This window comes from Anolis sagrei, chromosome 1 (genome assembly GCF_037176765.1).
Source record: "Anolis sagrei isolate rAnoSag1 chromosome 1, rAnoSag1.mat, whole genome shotgun sequence".
NCBI lineage: Eukaryota > Metazoa > Chordata > Lepidosauria > Squamata > Dactyloidae > Anolis > Anolis sagrei.
In genome coordinates this window covers 55205970-55229330 of record NC_090021.1, presented here as the reverse complement: position 1 = coordinate 55229330, position 23361 = coordinate 55205970, and positions in this window count along the sequence as shown.

Genomic DNA, 23361 nt, shown 5'->3' with positions numbered 1-23361 from the left:
TTTAAACACCCCTTTCTTTATGTTACATTAATCTCTGGAGTCGAAAACAGAAAATCTTTTTTAAAAATGACAGAGTAAAAGAAAACTAGTTAACTATTTTCCAAACACCTTTGTCATCTGCATTTTAAAGTGGATTTTTCTGTTTAAATATCTATCCCAAGAATTCAGATGAGAACACACACAAGCATCTCCAGTCATTGCTGTCTAATTGGATACTATCCCTCATTAATAGTACTGCTTCATGCCATACAGTACTAATTGTCTATGGTTCCTTACTTGTTTTCTTCTAAATGATCAGCCTTTTGTTCAAGTTCATGAAGTTTAATTTTTGTTCTCACTGAAATGTGGAGAGCATCCAACTTTTGTTTCATTTCGTGAAGAGCTGAGTACAGAAATCCTGACATTACCTCCCCTGATTGAACGGAAGTCATAGGTGAAGGACCTCAATCTCCAGCTTATTTTAGAAGTTAGCTGTTTGACAGACTGACATTTTTGCTTAGATTTTCAAGTTGTCAAGAAACTGATGTTCCACCAAGCCCACCTCAAAGGAGTATTTTTTCAAGCATTATCCTTTATTCATGTATTTACTCCAATCGGACTTGAGGTAATCAAAACTATTTTGTCATACATAAAAACTAAGAATTTTGGTAACCAAAACAATTACAATTAATTGAGATTGTGGAATTCATCCAAATAACCTGGAGAGGGAAAGGCAATGCCATCCAGTCCAATCCCCTGCCAAGAAGCAGGAATATTGCATTCAAATCACCCCTGACAGATGGCCATCCAGCCTCTGTTTAAAAGCTTCCAAAGAAGGAGCCTCCCCGGAGTGTGGTGGAGGCTCCTTCTTTGGAATCTTTTAAACAGAGGCTGGATGGCCATCTGTCAGGGGTGATTTGAATGCAATATTCCTGCTTCTTGGCAGGGGGTTGGACTGGATGGCCCATGAGGTCCCTTCCAACTCTTTGATTCTATGATTCTATGATTCCTGTTTCAGAAGGTATTATTTTTCACCCTGCAGTTTTACAGAAAATCTGGATTTTTCTTTTACATGTGGCTGGCCCTCTGAGATGGCCTCGCATTGCTCTAAAATTGCGGTAGAAAACAGGGTGTTGGGAAGTGACCTGGGCTAAGCAGTCCCCTTATTATCCTTCCAGGAACAGTTTCTTTTTCAGGGTCTCATCATAAAGGCCAGGCAAAGTATCCCTCTTCACCTGGAATCTGGGAGAAAAGAGAGGAGCAGTGGGGCAAATCTGTCGCCCCCGCCAGCAGCTTTTCCCGGTGACGCTTTTCCAGGTGACACTTTTCTCCTTTGTAGCCAGTACAATACTGGAAGCTTTCAGTGTTGTGGGGGGAAAGCGCCCAGTGATGCTTTCACCATTGTTGAGGTTGGGGCCTCAATCAGAAGTCACACAATGTTGTGTGATATCCAATGTGGGGCTCCATCCATTAGACGGGGTGAAAGTGTCCTAGGATGCAAAATTCACCCCATCTAATGAGGTCGTCAGTGTCCGTTTTTAATTTTGAGTTTACCCACTTTTCTTTACCTAATTTAAAAGATGGGATACCTGTGTGGAAACTTGCAGATCAGCATATCAGTGTTAGATCACTATCACTTAACAGGAAATATATATATTCTCATGCTTGATTGGAGGTGGAGGAGCAAAGTGTCCACAGTTGTGTAGTCAAAAATAATATGAGGAACTGTAGATTATTGACTGCTCTTTTACACCTATGTGAGTTCTCCATGAGGAATGTGTGGCCATTTGGGGCAATCTCACCATGATGTATAGTCAAGCTTTAGGCAAAGGTAAAGGTAAAGGTATTCCCCTGACATTAAGTCCAGTTGTGTCCTACTCTGGGGGTTTGTGCCCATCTCAATTTCTAAGCCAAAGAGCCGGCATTTTCCATAGACACCTCCAAGGTCAGGTGGCCAGAATGACTGCATGGAGTGCCATTACCTTCCCACCGGAGCAGAACCTATTGATCTACTCACATTTGCATGTTTTTGAACTGCTAGGTTGGCAGAAGCTGGGGCTAACAGTGGGAGTTCATTCTTCTCCCAGGATTTGAACCTGCGAACTTTCTGTTAGCAAGTTCAGCAGCTCAGTGGTTTAACCCACTGTGCCACTGGGGGCTCCAAGTCAAGCCTTACCTGAGCTGAAAATCATTACTTTGAATATCATCTCTACGGTCTTCAGCAAGCAGTTGTTCTGTGGTCTTCAAGTCCTCAATGAAATGTGAAGATTATAGTAATGGCATTGTCCACTCACATACATTTCCCCGAAAAAGAAGCACAAACTCAAAAGGATATTCAAAATGAAGATGTTTGAAATAAATCGCCACAAAATGCAAAATAGTACACAGATGCAAACTAGTCATAACAAAGTACTGATTGCTCTAACTGAGTGTGGGCATAATCTGGCCTGTCAGCTTCATCTGTTGTTTCAAGACTTTTTTTGTAGTCATCAGTACTCTTAAACATTTGTTGCAAAAACTACATCGCAGTTTACTGCCAGAATTCAATGACAAATCACTTAACTTTAATATAGTCACAGGATAACAGAATTATATTCAGTATAGTACTGACTATACCATTGATTGTAGCTGAATAGTCAATGTCACAGTTAATATCATATTCAAAAATTCAGTATCATAGTTAGAGTCAGTTAAATGCATTTAAAACAATTTTAAAATTCAGGTCATCTAAAAATACAGGCTGCTATCCTATTCAATAGTTGTGAGATCATAAGATGGACTTGCAGTCTCATTATTGCTGGGGATTCCCATTTAAGGTTGTTAAAGACTAAACATGACCCCAGAAATCTACCTTTTCAGCCTGGCAGCATCCCTGCTGAAGGGTTTCCAAGATGCTGTGTACAGAGGTTCTGAGAAATACGATCTACAGAATTCTGTTGATTGTTGTAGGTTTTTCAGGCTGTATGGCCATGTTCTAGACAAAATCTGGCTACCAGTACTAAAAAAAACTCTAAAATTATAACAGTAAATAAAAAACAAAACTCAAACACAGAGGAACTCAAGACAAAAAACAATCAGGAACACGTAAATAAACTCTCAACAAAGAAATTTCCCAGGCAGTAACAAGCCACACCTAAAAACTGTCAGGCCATCAAATGCTAATCAAGGTGGCCAATTAATACATTCACACCTACCGCCAACAGACCAGAGTTCTTTCTCTCACCCTGGACAACCTACAGATATACAAACCCCATTTTCCTAGTGTCCAACAAACCTCACAACCTCTGAGGATGCCCGCCACAGATGCAGGCGAAACATCAGGAGAGAATGCTTCTAGAACATGGCCATACAGCCCAAAAAACCTACAGCAACCCAATGATTCTGGCCATGAAAGTCTTCAATAATAACTGAAAATGGTTGCTGCATGACATCAAGGGGTCCCTCCAGCTTCCTAGTCTCAACATGCTATGTGATTGTAGGATTACTCCAGAGGTCGTTTCCCGTGCCTTAGTTCGCAATGCATTGGAGATTGTTCAGTTAGACCATTATCTGCTTGTAAAAGTAGAGTTTATTTAAGGGAGGAGGGCTTACATCATCAGACATATAACTACTACGATGGAATGCTGTCATTGTAGTTACATCTGACAAGGCAGAATCTAAGCCAAATATTTCATAATAATTTGTGGAGTATCAGTGAGGGAAATTTGTCAATAAGGAAATTATTTTTTTCCAAATACTAATTAGACAGCTATGAATGAAGAGTTCTATTTTTAATAATGAGTCAGAAGGAATTTTATTGTTAATAATGAATTTGAAATATATAAAATAGATTAACAGTAGCAGTAGTTCAATGTGCTTGAAGGGTTCATCAAAATCTGCTAAGGATAGAAAATCTATAGACTTCCAAGAGCAGCTGTCTGAGTTGCAGTCCAACGTTCAGTATGAGACTGAAACAGAACAAACAGTGACTGAGTCTGATGACTCTAAAAAGGAAGAAAAAGAATCAGAACTATTAGAAGATCGTTTAGAAAGAGCCGAAGATTTACGTAATTTTGAACAAGATACAGATTTTTCAACAAAACCAAACAAACATCTAGATGGAAGTATTAAAAATGGATTTGCTTCTGAAAAGAATGAAATTATCAACAACACAATCCATAAGAAAGCTTCCCCTGCAAGTGAAGATTTTGGCCAAAAGGACAGCGAGCATAATTCAAAAGGCCACAAGAACACTGAGAGTTATCCCGTGTCATCACAAATGATAGTGAGTCATACAAAGTTCTACCATAACAACTCATATAAATGCAGCAAAGTCTGTAAATCAAAGCAAATATCACAAATTCACAAAAATGGTGAGTGTTGTGAGCAAATCAATTCATTCTACACACAAGAGAATGCACCATCTTCACATGCCTTTTTGAACAGCCAATTAGGAGAGAACTCTCATACTAACAATAAAGAAAAGATCGGCTGATACACCTGTTTTACACTTGCTTAATCTCGTTCCTGGGTTGAATGAAAAGTAATGCCTCCACCATCATAACTCCTCAACAGATGGCAGTACTGGTATGCAGCAGGTACTGGCTTGTTCAGTAGACTCTCCTCTACAGTTCCACTTTGGTGTGAAGCCTTAGCATTGAACAGTTGTGTTGTTAAAGTGCGAAGTATGGAACCCTGTGCAGACGGTCGGTCAATACGACTTAAGCAACATACAGTCATTGAATTCTTGACAGCAGAAGGTGTCACCCCCCAAGGAGATTCATCACAGAATGCAAGCTGTTTACGGTGATTGTGTTGATGTGAGTACTGTGTGTCGATGGCCGAGTAAGTTTAAAAATGTTGAGGTGACACCTTCTGCTGTCAGGAATTCATTGACCGACCATCTGCACAGGGTTACATACTTTGCACTTTAACAACACAACTGTTCAATGCTAAGGCTTCCTGAAAAATGGAACTGTAGTGGAGAATCTACTGAACAAGTCAGTACTTGCCGCATACCAGTACTGCCATCTGTTGAGGAGTTACGAAGGTGGAAGTATTACTTTTTATTCAACCCTCGTACATTGAGGCGAATGGTAGTTGACCTGGTGGAACAGTTTGCTCCATGTTAGCCCTTTTGAAGGTCACCAAACAAGTGGATCTCCCTCCTTTTGCCAAGACAGGACCAAATCAGGAAATCAACTTACCTCAAAACACTACCACACTGAATGGAAACCAAAGCAAAAGTCTACTGGCAAGTGATAGCTCACACGTGAATTATGACACCACAACAGATAAAATCTATGTTCCTCTGGACATTTACCAAACTGATCAGTAGTCTACTACCATCATCAGATAAGACTCTCCCTCTGCCAGCCCCAAGGACCTCATATCACATTTACCATTCCCCCAAGAAGGGTCAGGACATTTTGTTTTTTTTACCCTCCCCATTTTGTATTCAATCTGTAACTAAAGAACTTCATGTCTGGTGGGATGTGGGAGAGCAGGGAGGGTATAAAAAGATGGGCTGATACACTATGGAGAGAGAGTTGGGGAGAAGGGGGAAAGAAGGGGTCTACATTGTTAAGTGCAGCAATAATATGTTTCATGCTTACGTCTATGTATGATGTTACCTCTCCGAACGCATCTCCTCCTATGAACCGGCTAGGACACTAAGATTATCTGGGGAGGCCCTGCTCTCTGTCCCGCCTTCATCACAGACACGCTTGGCGGGGACAAGAGACAGGGCCTTCTCAGTGGTGGCCCCTCGGCTGTGGAACGCCCTGCCTGCAGATATCAGATCGGCCCCCTCCCTGCTGGCATTTCGGAGGAAAGTGAAGACCTGGCTGTTCGAACAAGCATTTGATTAAACAGTGTAATTGAACATAGGAATACGGAATAATGGATGACGAGACTAGATTCTGATTTTACTGTTGAGGCACTAATGATTGTTATACAGATGTTTAATGATTTATGTTACAATTGTTTTTAATTGCCCTATACTTGTCTCGTGATGTTTTGTATTGATGTTGTTCACCTCTTTGAGTCGCCTGAGGGCTGAGAAAAGCGGTATAGAAATAAAATAAATAAATAAATAAATACATTTTTATCATTCTAATACTTTTTATCTACAGTTATATGTTATTGATTTATTTATGTGATATTTTTTTATATATGTAAGGTGTTGAATTTGCCATTTATTATGCTGTAAACCGCTTTGAGTCCCCCCAGGGGTGAGAAAAGTGATATAGAAATGCTGTGAATAAATAAATAAATAGTGAGATCATTGGCTACGAGTGGTCTCTCAGTCCCAAAAGTAAAGACAAATTGGTCACAATGGAGGGAGTAAAGAGTCCATATCTCCAGTTGTCTTCATTGAAAGAAGGAAAGTGTACATTACAGTTGACAGTCACTGATTCTGCTATGAAGCAGTCTACAGCTGAAGTCGCAGTTGGTGTCCAGCCAGAAAAGAATAGCCCACCAAGAGCAGTAACTGGTCCCGATAAGGAGTTGACCTTTTTCTGACCAAAGTGCTAGTCTTGATGGAAGCAAGAGTACAGATGATCAGGGTATTGTATCCTGTCTCTGGATTTGGGATTGTCAGAACCCAGCAGCTGAAGATGTGATCCATGATTCAGACATTGATACAGCTATGTTGGAACTGACTTTGGATGTTGGAGTGGGTCAGCCAACAAGGCAACAGAAAGACACTCTCATGCAACAATTGCAGTGCTCCTAAATGTTTTTTATTCAGATATTAAAGTTCGAGATATAAAGAAGAACTTTACACAAAGAGGACATGGTCCTCATGAAGAAAAAAGACTCTCTTAGAAAAATTGGCCACTAACCATACTGATTCAAGTGGTCCCAGGGAAGGCTCACCAAGATACCCCATCAAGATAAGGAAAAGGAAAACGTCAGAATGTAAGGTTTTGAAAGGCAATCACATACCTCATCTTGCTATTTCATGGAGATGAATCTACGGAAACTGTGGAAGAGCTAAAAGATGAAGCAGTGAAAGAGATGAGAAAGAAAAGCCCATGTTGTGAGGTCTGAGGATGCCTGCCATAGATGCAGGTGAAACATCAGGGGAGAATGCTTCTGGAACATGGCCATACAGCCTGAAAAGCTTACAGCAATCCATCATCTTTTCTTTTCACAAGACAGTTACGTTTAAGAAGATACATGCAGGGTACTTCCAGTCTGAGGGCTCCCTGTATTAAATTAAACTACAGAATATTCACAACAGTGTACAATGTGCAACGGCACCTCGTGTGAAACTTCACTTTCATGACAATCAGTGGAATGTGAATATTATGCGGCAGCCAAAAAAATGCAACTACACACATAAGGAAATGGACACATGCATGAGGCACCAACAGGATGCCAGTTGGTTTTGTTCTTATGGGTGGGAGTTATGCTTACTTGCCTATATGGCACCAATGTGAATCTAGCTTTGTTCTTCAGGTTTTACATTATAAAAATGAGGCAGAATTGGCACTTGAAATATTTCCTCAGAAATCTGAATCTATTTCATTGTCAGTTAAGTATACTTTCAAAATTCCACAAGAAGCTTCAATGATTTGGGATTATTTTTATCGTGTCAGAAGTGAATTGAGAAACTGCAAGTCACTTCTGGTGTGAGAGAATTGGCTGTCTGCAGAGACATTGCCCAGGGGATGCCCGGATGTGTTAACATCCTGTAGGAGGCTTCTCTCATGTCCCTGCATGGGAAGCTGGAGCTGACAGATGGGAGCTCACTCCATCTTGAAGATTCGGACCACCAACCTTCAGCCGGCACAAGGGCTTAAACCATTGTACCAACACGGCTCCTGCTACCACTGCAGCTCCTGCTTTGGGATTACCCAAAATGTTAAAGCTACTAGTTTTAGGCAGAAGACTGTGAACTCAGCAAGACAATCACCTGAAATATATCCATTTATTATCAACCTTCCTCACTACTTGAGTGCCTGAAAGTGTATTTTATAGGATCTTAAGTGAAAAGAACCAAATAACTGAGAAGGGAAACATCTTGCCTGGTTTTTGTTTTCATGTCATAGATGGGTCGTTTTCGCTGGAATCCCAATGGAAGGAAACATGGTATGAATGATTGTTCACCATGTATCAAATCTTTACGAATTTGGATCTGCCATCCTATGGTGAAAGGGCGTCGTGGATCAAATTTTATTATCTAGCTGTGCTTCATGCTGTCCGTTCCTCCACTAATCTCTATAAATATACAGTATTTATAACTAACAAATCTTTCCTTGTGAGCCAGTGGTTGACATCATTTCACCAAAGGCAGCTCATCGCTCTGCATGAGCTGACAACCTAAACTAAATTAAAATCCAAGAAAACAAATCATAAATGTCACTAGAAGATATAAAATTAGCACATAGTGTATGGCTTCCTATCACAGGATAGTGCCAATTCTCAGGAAGGTGCTTCTTTTGAACGGATTGTCTTTTTCTCCATCATCTTTGCTTACCTCCCCTAATTTCCCTTGCAAAAAAATATGAATATAATTATGAAAACACTATGCTCTTATTTTTGAAATGCCTCAAAATGAACAAAATTAATCTTTGATGTTAAGAGATGTTAAGTGGCGAGCAGCCATGGTTCAAATACAAAATAAAGCAGAGAGATTTTTCAGCATGGAAGCAAGCCATCCCGCCAAAATAATTCTCAGAAGTGACAATCTACACCAGGGGTCCTCAAACTTTTTAAACAGAGGGCCAGGTCACAGTCCCTCAAACTGTTGGAGGGCCGGATTATAATTTGAAAAAAGCATGAATGAATTCCTATGCACACTGCACATATCTTATTTTTAGTCCAAAAATTATTTAAAAACAATACAATAATTAAAAAGAACAATTTTAACAAATATAAACTTATTAGTATTTCAGTAGGAAGTGTGAGCCTGCTTTTGGCTGATGAGATAGGATTGTTGTTGCTGTTGTGTGCTTTCAGGTTGTTTCAGACTTAGGTTGACCCTGAGTGAGCGCTGGGTAAATGACCTTGGAGGGCCGCATCCGGCTCCCGGGCCTTAGTTTGAGGACCCCGGATCTACACCATGAGAGATGAAAAATTCCCTTCTCTGCATGACACTGGTGCTTCCTAAAATACACCTGCATGGTTAACTTAGCCCACCAAGGCCATGATTTAAAGGAGAGTCCACAACTTAATGTCAGGATGCATAGAATCATAGAATCGAGGTTTAGCACAGCTGGTAAATCATCAGCAATTATAAGATCTATCAACTAAAAGATTGCAAGTTCGAAGCCCCGGGTTGGCATGAGCTGTCATGAGCTGTCAACTGTCAGCCTAGCTCATTGTTTACCTAAGCAATACAAAAACAGCTTTAGCTGTGATTAGAGAAATTAGTACCGCTAAAAGCAAGGGAGGTGTTTTACGATGCCATAAAGAAGGAAGATCAGAAAATGCTGGGCAACCAAAAGGAAGGAGGAAGTCCTGGCGGCTCTTCATCATATAGGATAGAGCAACAGCACCCTCTGGACTCAAGCCCAATCTTCCATGGAACCAAAAACAGCTGGAAACTGAGTCGAAACAAACCACCTCCTTCTGTTCTATCTGTCTGTGTACTGTCTATACAAAGCGGAATTGAATGTTTGCCATGTATGTGTACTGTGATCCACCCTGAGTCCCCTCCTGAATCAGAAGGGTGGAATATAAATAAAGTATCATCATCATAATAATCATCATCATCATAGAACCATAATGAATTTGAAATATATGAAATAGATTAACAGTTGCAGTAGTTCATTGTGCTTGAAGGGTGCATCAGAATCTGCTAAGGATAGAAAATGCATAGACTTCGAAGAGCAACTATCTGAGTTGCAGTCCAACATTCAGTATGAGATTGAACCACATCAAACAGTCATAGAATCAAAGAGTTGGAAGAGACCTCATGGGCCATCCAGTCCAACCCCCTGCCAAGAAGCAGGAATATTGCCCTCAAATCCCTCCTCCCTATGACTTCCCCTCACATATTTATACATGGCCATGATGTCTCCTCTCGGTCTTCTCTTCTTCAGGCTAAACATGCCCAGCTTTTTAAGCCGCTCCTCATAGGACTTGTTCTACAGACCCTTGATCATTTTAGTTGCCCTCCTCTGGACACATTCCAGCTTGTCAACATCTCCCTTCAACTGCAGTAACCAGAATTGGACACAGTATTCCAGATGTGGTTTGACCAAGACAGAATAAAGGGATAGCATGATTTCCCTGGATTTAGATACTATACTCCTATTGATGCAGGCCAAAATCCTGTTGGCTTCTTTTGCTGCTGCATCACATTGTTTGCTCATGTTCAACTTGTTGTCCACGAGGACTCCAAGATCTTTCTCACATTCACTACTGTTGAGTCTGGCGTCCCCGAGTCTGTATCTTTGCATTTCATTTTTTCTGCCTAAGTGAAGTATCTTGTATTTGTCACTGCTGAACTTCATTTTGTTAGTATTAGCCCATCTCTCTAATCTGTTAAGATCATTTTGAATTCTGCTCTTGTCTTCTGGAGTATTGGCTATCCCTCCCAATTTGGTGTTGTCTGCAAACTTGATGATCATGACTTCTAACCCTTCATGTAAGTCTAATCCTTCGTGGTATTCTTGTAGAAATTCCCAAAGCCATGGCCAGTCCTACAGTCCTACATGGCCAGTCCTACATGGAATAACACACAATTGTGCGGGCTTCAGACAGTGAACAGGACAATAGTACAATGACTGCTATGCCATTGGAGATCCCATTTCCATGTTTTTGGATGTCCCATCATTGCTGCTTCCTGATCAGGCACTCCATAGTTAAGCTTGCACCTTGCACCTCTGGCCATGGAGCTGGCTGCTAGGACTTTGCTCTCTCTTCAAACTGGAGTACAGGTGCCATACCTCAGATAGAAAACAAACTGGTGTTGAGTGCCTGGCATCTGGCTAGGCTGTCTGGTGGCTGGAGGTTGGTGGCCACTTAAGCCAGAAACCAGACCATGCAGGGACAGGCCTTGTATAGTTTTCCCACAAATCATGCCCAACCAAGCCCTGCGAGATAAAGTGAGCCCCTGCCATAGTTTGCCAAGCACTGTAATACTTCAACACAGGCTTGGCAAGGTCTCACACAACTCTGGCATGCCTTTATTCGATTTGGAGTAGCTTCTCTACAGTACTGGCAGTTGCTCTACAGTTTGGATATCAGTGGCAACTTGAACCTTAGGTAGCAAAATGGCATGGCCTGGTCCCTGGCATTTCTACACTGGGGTTGGAAGGGATCCCACTTGACACCTTAAGGAACAACTGCCAGTACTGAACTAGGTACCAATTATTTTACTAAGTATAGTCTAGTTTTGTTTGTATCTATCACCAGAGACTGCCACCATTGTTGTGATTTTTTTGTCTGCTATAGAGGGCTTCCAGGTCAGCTCATCCTATTCTGGGCAGTGACTAAGCTGGCATAGAAACTTTTGAACCCACCCAGAGCAATAAAAATCTAAAAATCACACTAGTTAAACCTGAGTGCATGGATCCAGACCAAAGTTAATCCCAGGTTGTAGCAGAAAGAGGTTATTGCCATGGAAGAGGCGAAGTGGGGCCGGGGGGGTGGGGGTGGGGGGGTGCATATTGTGTAAACTTCCTGATCCTTTTTGGTGGATCATCTTGAAACACGGATTTTTGCAGAATTATAATAATCAGACCTGTCCGAGATTATTTCAGTTGTCGTCAGCCAAAACTATAGGCACCCATCTTAAAATGTAAATAGTGTACTTTGAACATGCATAATATATATCCAGGTCATCATGATAGGAAAGCGAGGAAAACAAACCAGACTGCTTTCCTCAATTTATCTAATGGCTTTATAACACCACCCTGTTCTCTCACAGCAGTTGTGTTGTTTAATCAAATGAAAGCATACCCATATGAAAACAATCACTTTGACACCTTATCTCCAAGAGTGTTGCAGTGCCACTTCAGTGATTCAGGTTCTCACAATCAATCTTCCATACTACTTGACTCTACCTTCTTACTCGCTACTGCTCTATGTGCTATTTTTATTTTCTTTTTTTATGCTGCAATTGTGTAATTATACATTTTCAATGTTCCTTGAAAATGGAGCTTACTGCTGTAATTGTGTAATTGCAATCCACCATCGCAGGGCAATTGTGCTATCACGGCAAAATAATAATAATAATAATAATAATAATAATAATAATAATACCCAAGCAAATGAGTAAAAGCAATGTTGTTCCTGTGTTTGGACACTGGGAGTAGAGAGATTTCACTCTGCTTAGGGATAGGTTGATGGAGAAGAGGAGAACCATGACCACTCCCACCCCATAACTCCTGGGATATCAGAACTGCTGATCACATCAGAAACTATTGTAGAGCAGCAGTGATATTAAAGCCACTATTGGGGGTTTCCCTTTAAAAAATGCAAAATGCAATCCAATGACAATAGAAATACATAGAGTCATAGAAATGGAAGAAGCCACATAGGTCATCTAGTTCAACTCCCTGCCATGTAGGAAAAGCACAATCAAAATATCCCAGACAGATGGACATCTAGCCTCTGTTTAAAAGCTTCCAAGGAAGGAGCTTCCACCACAATCCAAGGCTGAGAGTTCCACTGCTGAACAACTCATACAGTCAAAATGTTCTTCCTGATGTTCAGGTGGAATCTCCTTTCCTGTAATTTGAACCCATTATTCTGAGTTTCCAGGAACAGCATAAAACAAGCCTGCTCCCTCTTTCTTATGACATCTTTTCACATATTTATACAAGGCTTTCATGTCTCCTCTCAACCTTCTCTTCTGCAGACTAGATAAACCCAGCTCTTTAAGATGCTCCTCATGGAGTATGGTCTCCAGACCTTTGATCATTTTAGTTACCCTCTTCTGGACACCTTCTAGCTTGTTAATATCTCTTTTGAACTATAGTGTCCAGAATTAGGCATAGTATTCCACGTGAGGTCTAACCAAAGCAGAATAGAGAGCAGAATTCAATGCAACAATGGAATTGTCAATAGAAAATATGTATAGTAATTTTATCTGGATTCATTGCTAGCAGCCAGAGCCTTTAAAAGAGCATGTGTTGGCATTGAGCAATCTCATATATTGACAAAATGTCCATGACTCTCACATGTATGGTCTTGTTCTCTGTTTCACTTGCAGTTCATCCAAGAGTTCAGGGCTGAAGACATAAAATTTAAGGCTGTTTTTCTGCCTACCAAAAGTGATATGGAAGAAATAAGGATGCATTATACCAAAGTATTACTTGCGAATGGATTCAATCAAGGAAGCCATAGTCATGAGTTTACAAAACCAAAACAGGGTACCTGATGACCAGGAATCCTGCAGACCTTCCATCCAAAGGATTACCATAAATCAAAGTTGACTTGACAGTAAATAACAGCATCAACAATACTAATGTATTATTTTAAGTGTAGTAAGTCTCCCTTCCAGAGTCTCCACATTTGTTTTCTCTTGCTCTCTCTGTTGCTGGAGTCATCCTGACTGATTTAAGTTGAATATTTATTTATTGACTGATTTATGTATAAAAGATTTGTATGGCATAACTCATATTACAGCCTATTTCTGTTTCTGATGATTTTCCGATGTGCACAGGTTTAGTTTTCATATTCCATTGATTTGGTTTATCCTTGACTAGTCATGACACCATGAAGAGGGCTGTAACCTTTGCCATAGAGTTTCTCCACTGACTTTTCTTCGCTCATTACATTTCGGGGGGGGGGGGGCATGTAGGGTGAAAATCTCACCAATGCCATACTTCCAAAAAAAAAAAAAAACCCTATGAAACCCTGGGATATTTTGGACATCAATTAGCCCTGACTTGTTGATGGAGTTGAAACAACTGTAATGAGTGGTACAACATTTATTGAGACTGTTGGACCATCTGGAGGAGCCACCTCCTCTGCCTCTTTTAGAAGGAGTGGGGTAAAATAGTGTTCCATCTGTACATACTACATGACCCAATTGGTGAGTATTATTTCAATTGGGCCCTTATCAAGGCAATTGCCCAGTGAATATATAAAACGGATTGGGGATACAATTGCATGGTAGAAGAAGAAACCATGCAACTTGGTACTTAACAATACATCACATAACATGTGATGTAGATAGTGATGCTCCATATAGAGATCCATATGTGAAAAGGCATGAATTGTGAAATTCTTCCATCTCAAAACGCACAGAGAAATTAATCAGATGGATTAACTCTTATCAGATGGTTGTATAGAGCACCTACATTTTCCATTTTGGAATGTGTGGGAGGACAGGGTGGACACTTCCAGCATACGAGTTGCAGCCCCAGCCCAGGAAATGTCTGAACTCATCTCTGTGACTCACCCAGCGTCTGAGCACTGGGAAACAAAATCAAGCCTCATTAAAGTAACGTTTCACAGAGCTTAGAAATGAAGAATAGTCACTGACTCATATGCAAACTTCAAAATAGAGATTCACTATATTGGACCTGTGTGTGAAACTCAAAATGCCTGACCACATTATTTCAGCACCGAGCAGTGTTTTATGTCTCATTCTTTCCCATATGTTTAAGCAGAATTGAGATAAAAATAAATTAAATACATATGTACATTATGCAAAGAGTGTTCATGAGCTTTGCTATATTTGGGTCTTGTGATATATGTCAAGTGGTGCAGGCCGGTGATGACACACAGGGTCTAATAGCAGAGGGATACAAGTGTGCATTGACTTTCAAAAAGATTTAAAATTAAAGCACTTTTAAAAGCAGAAGGATGTTAGGCAGAGTGCACATGAAAGCACAAGATAAGTCTAAGTGATTGCCATTTTCAACTCAACCGGGGTTTGGGGCTATCAAAGATTATAACTAAATTTATTTGCTTGTTGTTGTTGTTCATTCGTTCAGTCGTCTCCGACTCTTCGTGACCTCATGGACCAGTCCACGCCAGAGCTCCCTGTCGGCCGTCACCACCCCCAGCTCCTTCAAGGTCAGTCCAGTCACTTCAAGGATGCCATCCATCCATCTTGTCCTTTGTCGGCCCCTCTTCCTTTTGCCTTCCACCTTCCCCAGCATAATTGTCTTCTCTAGGCTTTGCTGTCTCCTCATGATGTGGCCAAAGTACTTCAACTTTGTCTCTAGTATCCTTCCCTCCAGTGAGCAGCCGGGCTTTATTTCCTGGAGGATGGACTGGTTGGATCTTCTCGCACTCCAAGGCACTCTCATAACTTTCCTCCAACACCACAGCTCAAAAGCATCTATCTTACTTCGCTCAGCCTTCCCTAAGGTCCCTCTCACATCCGTAGGTGACTACAGGGAATACCATGGCTTTGACTAGGCAGATCTTTGTTGCCAGTCTGATGTCTCTACTCTACTATTTTATCGAGACTGGACATTGCTCTCCTCCCAAGAAGTAAGCGTCTTCTGATTTCCTGGCCACAGTCTGCATCTGCAGTAATCTTTGCACCTAGAAATACAAAGTCTGTCACGGCCTCCACGTTTTCTCCCTCTATTTCCCAGTTGTCAATCATTCTTGTTGCCATAATCTTGGTTTTTTTTATGTTTAGCTGCAACACAGCTTTTGCAATTTCTTCTTTCACCTTGATTAGAAGGCTCCTCAGCTCCTCCTCGCTTTCGGCCATCAGAGTGGTATCATCTGCATATCTGAGGTTGTTAATGTTTCTTCCAGCAATTTTCACCCCAGCCTTGCATTCATCAAGCCCCGCACATCGCATGATGTGTTCTGCATACAAGTTAAAAAGGTTGGGTGAGAGTATGCAGCCTTGCCGTACGCCAATTTATTTGCTATGGTGTACCATTCTTTGCTTGTGGTACAATAAATAATATATTGTAGTGTTGCATGGGATCTGAAATATCTGCCCTATGAACTTTCCTGGATGAGACACATAGCTAGGATGAACCTTGAAAAGACAGTAAACAATAACGTTGGCCAAAGGATCCATCAAGCCAAGTAATGGTTTCAGTCCAGCCTACTTACAATGCTGACTAGAAGAGATTATTTTTTATGATTTAGTTGATAATTGCATGTTATTATCGTTATGTTAGGTTTCTGTATGTAAGGCACTGAATTGTGTTGGGAACCGCTTTGAGTCTCCCACTGGGGTGAGAAAAGTGGTATACAAGTGAAGTAAATAAAAAAAATACATAAATATTTCAAGCATCAGTATTTTATAGAACTTGAGAGTTATGTAGACAAAGTTCACAAGAACAATATCGAATGCATACATGGTAATCCTTATCTGAATTCTATATGACCAGTACAGGACTACTTGTTTTTGAGGATGTTTCTCAGGATCTGGCACTGTATGTAGCCATAACATCTGGCTGTTGGCCATGGGCATATCATATTGCATTTACAGCAAAAACAATATAGATCATGGACATAACCTCACAATCTCTGAGGATGCTTGCCATAGATGCAAGTGAAACGTCAGGAGAGAATGCTTCTAGAACATGGCCATATAGCCCAAAAAACCTACAACAACCCAGTGATTCCAACAATGAAAGCCTTCAACAATACATTTATTTATTTACCCTATTTATACCCCACCTTTCTCTACCCCAAGGAGGACTCAAGACAACTTTCACATGGCAATTATTCAATGTGTTAAACACACACAACATTAAGATTAAAATGCATTGAATTAAAATGAATATATATAAAAATTTAAAAATTACATTTAATATTAAAATTATGTCATCCAAAAATCATGGCCTGAGCCTCCCCCCCCCCCCCCCTTGCAAATATGCATTGGCCATACTTAAGGCATTTTTATACCATCCTTCATATATGATTCCAGGCCACCTTATACAAATATACTCAATCAACAACAACAAGAATACACACATTATCATAATTTGAATTTTAAAACCCATATTATTAAAACAGTGGGAGATAAACAAAATAGGCATCTCTCTTTCTGCCTCTCTCACTTTCTGTGTATGCTTAACTTGTCTAGTTTGACGTCAAGCTATTCCAAATGCTTAGGACTGAACAATAAATTGTATATATGTAATTTATTCGCTATAAAGAGTGCCAGTTCTATTGAAAAGGCAGTCTAAGTGTCCCTCATTGTGAAGTGCATTGTTCAAGTGCGGTTATTTTTAAAGCTACTCTCTTTTTATATTTGTAATGTTTCACCTGCCTAAAGAAATTCTAGGATGCTGATCTTTCTTGGGAGCTTTCCTGCTGCCGTTGGTCTGTTCCTCCTTCTGATAGCCATTCATCTGCATTTTAGATCCTGGAGCTCGAGAGGTATGGCTGAAATCATGGGGACAACAATGAATGGAGTGCCATAGGGTGGGTGCCGTAAATGTGGGCTCCACCTTGCCAAATTCCACTAACTCCCTCCTGCGAATCTTTCCAAAATGGAAACTCCGCCTCATTCCCATTTACTTAGAGTTGGATCTAGTCTTGACTGCTGTGTGGATATTTGGCAGTCATCTGATTTCCATTGTTGTAAATTGCTATCCAAACACGAATGCCAAGAATCAAACTGCAGTCCACAAATCTGTACTCAAAAGGCCTTGTCTCTGGCTCTTCTAATTCTCTTGGGGCCTTAAAGCAGCCTCCCAGGAAAGATCTATTGAAATGGAATTTGTCTATATAGACAAATGGCCCCATCAAGTTGGAAGGAAGAGAGGAACAGCAAAAATATTTTGTTGTCATGTGTTCCTTGCGGAAGGAATCAGTGCAGAGCAAGATAGGATTTGATATACTTTGCTATGAAACTAATCTCATTATTAAAATACAGGATGGACATTTGCATCTAATAATCACCGTTGGTGATGTTCACTGGAAAGGCATTGAGATAACAAAATGTTGAATTTCTAATCTCGCTGCAAATGCACATATAAGATTCTGTCATGCTATTCATTTTTTGGAATATTTTATGAAGTTTCACATATAATTATTTTTATGTGTAAACTTTTATTATGTCATGTATTATACTGCAGTGGCTCCTTTAATTTATGGCCCTATGTCAAATGTATTGAATGAGGTGGTTATTGCTAGTTATTCCTACAACCTAATTGCCTACTCAAATGAAGGCATGTGTGACTGAGATGTATAATACAAATCCCCATTCATGGAACCAATTCCATGGGACCCCATTTATGGGACCAATATCAATAATTTCAACTACCTGCATCTGGCAAAATACATCTTCTCCAGAAATGTCCTGGTATTTCAGGTAATACTTTAGTATTCTTACACAAGAAGTTACAATAGAGACATGGTGGAGGACAGAGAAAAATCATAGAGAGGAAGCATCTCTAGGAATTTTCTAGTTCTCCCAGCCCAACTCCATGGTAACTTCCAACAGAAGTCATTCATTTCAATTGTTCAGTATTATCAACAGTTTCGTTTTTCTACAGAAAGTTCAGGAGGCCATAATATATAGCATTGCTCTAGACTAGTCAGAGACAAGATAACATTTGCGGTCAAATTTCTTATCTTTTTATGTAAACTGATACACAAAGACTACTGCTAATATTCTACTTTGTGGTCTGGGAATATACACTTTATTATAACAGATAAAATACCTGTTTGGCTGTAGGTTCTGTATTGTTCCTGCCTAATCTACGCCACTGTTGTATGTCTGAGTCCCATCATCTTCATGGACACAACTGGTGGAAACAAGGAAGATGGCCTTCAATTAAACCAATTAACACAGTAGACCATCCTCCAGAAAATGCATTTCTTTAGAAACCTCAAAAAATTCTCAATGACTATTGAAATTTGAAAAAAAAATCATTTTTGCCTTTCAATGGAAGAATTGCAGAGTAGGCCATTGGAACTCCCTTTCAAGGGAGGTTAGAGTGGTTTACTCTTTGCAGTCTTTCCACTGGCAGGCAAAAATGGATTACATGGGAAGCTCTGGTACCATTTAGAGACCTGAGTGGAGCTTATATGCATTCGGTATTTATTTATTTATTTATTTATTTATTTATTTATTTATTTACAGTATTTATATCCCACCCTTCTCACCCCGCAGGAGACTCAGGGAGGATTACAATGCACATATACATGGCAAACATTCAATGCCATTAGACATACAACATATGTATAATGGCAGAGGCAATTTAACATTCCAGCTTTCTGGCTTCATGAGGGTATGCTTGGTTCTGGCCACAGGGGGAGCTGCCACTTCACCGTTCACTTGTGACACCCAGTCCATGATGGAGTACTTCCTCTTTCTTACGCATGCTGCTGGAAGTTTTTATGGTGTCATAAATTTGTTAAATTAGCTTTCCCACATAAAGTGGTACCTAAATTTTCTACTGTCTTTTGGGCTGCATAGGTAAACAGCAAGCTAGACTGGGCTGGCTTCAAACTCATGACCTTTTGGTCAGTAGTGATTTAATACAGCTGACTACTAACTAGCTGCACCACAGCCCGGTCCCAGTCAGTCGTGATTTAATGCAGTTAACTACTAACTAACTGTGCCACAGTCTGGCATTACAAAGGTTGGCTTTGACTCAGTTCCAGGATTTGCAGTATCCACAGCTTCACAGCCATAGAGCAGTCAGGTCCCTGTTCCCCCCTCTCCACCCCTATCTGCAATGCCCATATGTGAATTGTTGGAGTATCCATCCCTTATTCACTCTCACCATGCAATGTGCTTACACTGAAGCATGCTGATGCACATTACAGGATCAATTTTGGAGTATCCTCCCAACTTTGTTCATTCCAGTTTAAAGGTGTTAATGAGCACCGCAGGTCACATTTTTGGAGCACATCATATAAATTAAATGGATCAAACTTCTTTTCCGCTGCTCCAAAGATCTAAGGCATTTCTACCAGTGTAGATGTGCCCTCGGTCTCTGCCACAGTAGAAAGCAGGTTTGCTCCGTCCTCAATATGGCATCCTTTTCTATATTTAAACATGACTATCATGCCCCTCTTAACCTTCTCTTCACCAAGCTAAACCTACACAGAAAGTATGTTTTTGAGTCTGACTTGTCCTGTGTCGACATACACATACCTTTTCCTTATTCAAAATGAGATTCACACTGTTAACAACTGGACATTGTATTCTTACATTACATTTCAACTCACTTAAACACAACTGAAAAAAAATATTCTTTTCTTTATTTGGTGTGGGGAAAGAAGGCTATGATAATACTTTAAAGGGGAATATGGGAATGTGGACGTGCCTCACAAGTGTGATACCTAAAGCAATATTGTGACTCTGAATACAGAGAGCAGCTGTTGTCTTCCCAGTCACTTGCTGTTCCCCCATCCAATAATACATTTACATGCGCACACGAGGGTGTGCATAGACACACTCTCTTCTATTTCTTTCTCCATTTTTTTTTCTGGACAAGTGTGAAGAGTTTGCTCTGAACCCCACTCTTGGCCACAAAATTTCTGGCTGCTGCTGGGCAGCTGGCAGATACACAATCAAACACCTGTGTGCCAGATATGTACAGCTGTATGTGTGACACATGATCCATCTGCAGTCCATATTAAATGCCATTGCCAGTTGCTTTATTCTGGGTGGGTTGGAGGGTGTGTTCGTGTGTGTGGAAGGCCATGACAAAATTCTGAAAATCACATTTCTCCTTCTAATTGATTTCTTCCTCTCTTTTCATCTCATCATGCTTCTTTGTTCACATTTTGCTTATAAAGTGGCAATTGTGGTAGTGATAAATGTGCTGGTAATATAAAGGCTTGCTCCACATTATGCCAGCCAGTGCTTGTCTGCTTAGAATGTGTAATGAATATCTTTACAGAAGGATTGCTCCACGACTGGTCAGTTGAGCTAACTCTACCCAACTGGATTTTCAGATTCGGGGAAGAGGAAATGCAGTAGCTACGCTGGAATTTGAAAGACTGCAGCTATGTGAGCATTTCAACAGGGATTTTTTTAGAACTTCGGCCTGCACAGTAACAAGACTCGTTTATAGTTATTGTTGATAGGCATCTTGTTTATAGTTATTGTTGATAGGCATCTTTAAGTAAAGTGACTCATGGTGATAGTGGAGAGCCCTGCCTGACTTCCAGAACATTACAACAATTGATCAAACTATGGTATACTCTCCCAGCTAGCCAATCTAAAGCCTTGGCAGGAAAAGAAAAAGATGTCCTTGAGTCTAAATTTTCTTTGAAGAATTCAAAGAGGGTTTAGTTTCTAAGGAACACACTTAGGGCACTTCCAGACAATTTCAAAGGCCATGCAAAAGCGGGTTTTAAAAACCTGCTTTGGCACATATTTACGTCCCTATCCCCCCTCAAAAAACCAGGCTTTCCTGGTGGGGGGTTGGGGAACTACATAAAATCAGGATGACATGGAGCTACCCCAAAGCCCTCCATTTTATCCCTAAAAATGAAGAAAAATGTAACTGGCTGCCATGACTTTCCTCCTCATGCCAAGAGAGCACAAGGAAAATCCCCCCCCCCCCCAAGTCTCCTGACTCATCATTTCCTCATGCTAGGAGAGCATGAAAATGAAAGTTATGGAGGCCAGGTATGTTTTCTTTCATTTTTAGGGCTTGAGGGGAGAGGTGAGTGCCATCCTAGACCTTTGGGCTCCAAGAGCCCAAAAGGTGTGAGATAACAATGGAGACTCACTCCCAGGTAGTCCCAGGACTATCCGGCATTGAGTCCCCACAGGCCCAATCTATATAAATAAAAATGTAATGTTAGTTTGTGGGATTGACATAACTCAAAAACCACTGGACGAACTGCCGCCAAATTTGGTGACAAGATACCTACTAATCCAAGGAGTGATAATCACTCAAAAAATTGATTTTGTCATTTGGGAGTTGTAGTTGCTGGGATTTATAGTTAACCTACAATCAAAGAGCATTCTGAACCCCACCAATGGCAGAATTGGGGCAAACGTCCCACACAGAACCCCCATGACCAACAGAAAATACTTAAGGCCATCCAGTCCAACTCCCTTTACCAGGGCAAGAAAATGTTATCAAAGCCCTCCTGACAAAGAGCTATCCAGCCATAGATATAGATAGATAGATATGATTCACACAGAGAGAGATATAGCATCATAGATTTGAAAGGGACCCCTAAAGAAGGACAATTATATGTTGCATGTTCCAGAGTAGGTATACCAGACAATCTCCACATCAACACTGACAAAGAAACATCAAGAAATACTGTTTACCCACAAGCATAAAGAAAATACATATATTAGAAATCAACACTTTCTCATTACTTTATTTTCCAGATCTCCAGACTGGGCCACAGCAACGCGTGGCAGGGGGCAGCTAGTACCCCATAAAACCCGAGCCTTACAGGAAGGTCCGGCCACTAGACACCCTGTTTTAGGGCTTCAAGATCCTCTCAGGAGTATACTGGCACATTTCCTGTTCATAAAGAATGCAGCCCTTTCCAATTCATAAAGATGTACCAATGTTTCAGAGCACGTGGTTTCTACCCTGTGCATAAAAGGTGTGTTGTAAGTCTACAAGAGCTGTCTTTGTGGATGCAAATGTAACAGGCTCAACTTAAAGATCTCATGATGATAATAATAATAATAATCATCATCATCATCATCATCTTCATCATCATCATCATCATCATCATCTATATCCCAAAGATATAATGGGTCCTTTCACACTACACAGTTATAGCACTATGACTCCCTTTTCATTGCCAGGGCCCTACCCTACAAGATCCTAAGAATAAGAAAGTACTACCAGCAACAATTCTCACATGATGTTGATTCATGCAATAATAATCTCATGTGAAACCAGACCTTTTACACAAATGGGAAGAGCAACTGAGCTCCTAATGTCACATCTTCCCTTATCATCAGATACACAAGCTGCAAAACTGGTTGGGAGAGAGGTACTTAAGAATAGTCCTTGCCCAGGGTACCATACGTTGCCCTATATAGATGAGACAAGTGAGCTAAATTTTAAGTTGAGCTTCTGTTATGGTTGGCTGGATCTGTGCAATGTGGCAAACCACTGAATTTAATGAGGCAGTTTCTAATTTATGGATCTTTGGGCCCTGGATTAAATATATACAGCCAAGGTGGCCATTGCATTCTGCTAGCCTTCAAAAGTATCCTAGAAAGGTTCCTGTTCCGCTTGAGCCTAGATTAAATATGCAGGCATATTCTAAAATACAAAACTTTTGGCACTCTTTTAATTCAATACTGTTTAACACTTAGCTGTTTGGCACATTTCTATCCTGTCTTTCAATCAAAATGACACTCAAGACAACGTACAATACATCATGAAAATAAATGTTTTAAAAGGTTGATCTCAATGTTGTTGGCAGGTATCAGCATAAAGATTGCCAAGAACTGGAGATCTATAGGCAACCTGTCCTTAAGAACCTGGCTTAAAAGTATTTTATCCTACTTGAAAAGTTGACATTTAAATTAACTTTATTGCTTAATTAAAAGCAATA